This window comes from Raphanus sativus, unplaced genomic scaffold, assembly GCF_000801105.2.
Source record: "Raphanus sativus cultivar WK10039 unplaced genomic scaffold, ASM80110v3 Scaffold4213, whole genome shotgun sequence".
NCBI lineage: Eukaryota > Viridiplantae > Streptophyta > Magnoliopsida > Brassicales > Brassicaceae > Raphanus > Raphanus sativus.
In genome coordinates, this window is record NW_026619515.1 from 5,001 (window position 1) to 8,014 (window position 3,014).

Below are 3,014 nucleotides of genomic sequence, written 5' to 3' on the forward strand. Positions count from 1 at the left end.
TGTTTGTCAAGATTAGTTCTCATGATGTTACTCGTTTTGGTCTTGACAAGATGAAAGAATTTTGTGTTTCAAAGTCTGTTTTTGAAAACATGATTAATTCTTTTAAAATCTTTAAACCTGATAAACTCTTTGATCAAAAACGTTTTCTAAATGACAATGACATCTCTTCTGGTCTTGTTTTGAGTTTTGATCAGTTTCTGAAACATCACAAAGGTTTTGATCATCTTGAAAAATCATTTGAACTTGTTTTGCAACAATCAGATTTTTGTTTCCGAAAACCTTGTGATTCCTTTGTTTCTTTCAAGGATAATGGCTTTGATCTGAGTTTCTCTAGTCATGGACTGATCACTGGTGATTTGTTTGCATTCCCTTGTGCCTTGGACGAAATTATGGTTAAGACTTTGCTAGAACAGAAATCACTTAGAACTGAAACCGATTCTTGTTGTGATTCTGATTTGAAACCTGCCCTTTCTTATTTTGAATCTGATCTTGATCTAAAGTTTTTGTGTTCTGAATATGATCAACCTAGGCTCGTCTTGAATATGTTCTATGGTGTTTCATGCCTTGAAAGCATTCTGATTTGCAACACCTTCTTTGAAAAACATATTGAGCCTTGGAAAAGTAATTCTCAGTTTGAGCTTGATCTTTTGTGTTCTAAATCTGAGAAACTTGTGCATGTTGTGAAATTATTCTTTAGGAACTATGAAATCACGAGCCTTGACACCATTCTGGTCTGTAATGTTTACTTTGATGTGCATCTTGACAGGCTGAAATCTGTGCAACTTGTTCTTAGAAAATATATCTTGATTTTTGATTTGAACAAGTATCTCTCTTGCACATATGATCCTGGTCTATTAGTGTTTGTTTTGAGTATCCAGGAAAGACAGGTTCAGCCTCTGAATGAAAGCATTGATCGTGCCCAACATCCTGAGTTTTGGAGAAGCATTGTTGTCCAAACAGGCTACCTTGGAGATGCCAGCGACAGAGGTTCAGTCCACGAAGGGTATCTCGACTTTCAGAAGGTCTTTTGTCATGAAACCAATTTTCCTGGAAGGCTAACTCACAAAGGATTCTCTGAGGCTTGGAATCACTTGCAAAGCTTCGCGGATGAAGGAGATATGAATTTTTCAAATCCGAGGTTCTCCAGCCCATCTATCCGCGAGTACAAGATTTCTAAAGGAGATTCATGCCCAAGAAGGGAACGACCTGAGCCAAAACCGATCCTCCATGAACCAAAGGTGTCTCCTCAGTCCACCTCCTGTCCAAACCAAAAGCACTGTAAGGATCATGGGTTGATTGTCTCTACTCTTCATGAAAATGTTTTGAAACCGAGAATTTCTAAGCAAAAACAAGTCTTTACTTGGTTGAAAAACGTTTTGCTTAAACCTTTTCATGAATTGTTTTCATTGAGCTGTGCTTTGAAAGAGATTTGGTGTAGGAACAAGCATGAACCGAAATTGCTTAGGCCAAAAAATTCTTTTGATTTCGTTCATGATGAGAATTTTACAAATTTGGCATTATCTCATTCTTTTCCTAGCAGTTTCACACCTTGGCCTGATTTTGAATTTGATAAACCGATTTTTGGCACTCAGTTTACTTGCTTGATGCTTGCCCACGTGCTTGATGATTATCCTAAGAGCTTGGATCATGTTTTTGATGTCTTAAGGATAGAGAAACCCTTTGATTATTTCTTTGTCAGATTTGATGTGGTTTCTCTAGTTGTTTTGGATGAACAGGATAAGCATGATCAGTTTCTAAGGAGAGCAAGCAATGATGGATGCCAAAGGACTTGGACTTACTTGATGAAAAGGACTTCTAAACTCCAAGGAAGTTTCTGTCCAAACTTTTCATTCACTGATTTTTCTTTAAACTTTAATTCCTCTGAATCTGATTTATTTCCTTTTGATACAGGTACAATCGATTTGAGGACAAATCCTTTTGAAGAGGGAGGGAATGATAGACCCCGGCCCAAGGATCAGTACATGGAACCAGCTCAGCATGGAGTTCAGGACGTCCAGATCAGTTCTGCCGAGGTTCATCCATCCGGCCGTACCAGACAGACAGACCAAGCCGTGTACCGGATCGACCCGCGTACACCCGGGAAGGACCTTAGGACGGATCCACGACCAGACGATGGAATTGATCGACCCACATCACTTCTTTCCCGACCCATTCATCATTCTAGGACTGACAGTCAAGCCAGAATCCATGATCATCGTGATCAACACCCGGATCATCGTGATCATCGTGATCAACACCCGGATCATCGTGATCATCACCTGGATCATCGTGATCACCATCCGGATCATCGTGATCATCACCCGGATCATCGTGATCACCACCCGGATCATCGTGATCATCACCCGGATCATGCTGATCACGACCTTTCCGACCACTTTGATGATTTCATGATGATCGATGCTTCCAACTTCTCCAAAAGAATGTTTCTTAAGCTCTCTGAAGATTTGGGTCAAGAAAAGTTGCCATCCGTTCATGAAGGTTCACTGAACAGCCCGCGGACAGCCCTTCGTACGTCCTGGTCCATACCGTGATGAACTTGATCAACACAGCAAGGTTCATTGAACCTGGACAGAATAATTTGAAGGGTTCAAGGCCAGTCAAACTCAATTTTCGTGCCTTGACCAGATCTGGTCAAGTTTGCATTTTCTATGTATTGTTTTCATCATTTTCTTTTATTTCTCTTTGACTCAAAGTACTATAAAATGTAACTCTTTGTCATTGCAATGCATCAACGAATTTCTTCTTCTTTTTGAGTTTTACTCTCTGTTCTTTGTCAAGAACATTTCTAGTTTCTTGGTGAGGTTATCTCCAAGTCTCGATCCTTCCTTTGTTGGACCGGTGCGTCACATCCGGCAACATTTGAAGTCTGGTAGTATCATTGGGCCTTTCCGCATCCCATTGTGTCACCAATCATCCCACCAGTTCTCTATCCTTCCGGATCAGAGTCCATATCAACCTTACCGGAAAGAGTGATCCCGATTTTGGTTCTATCA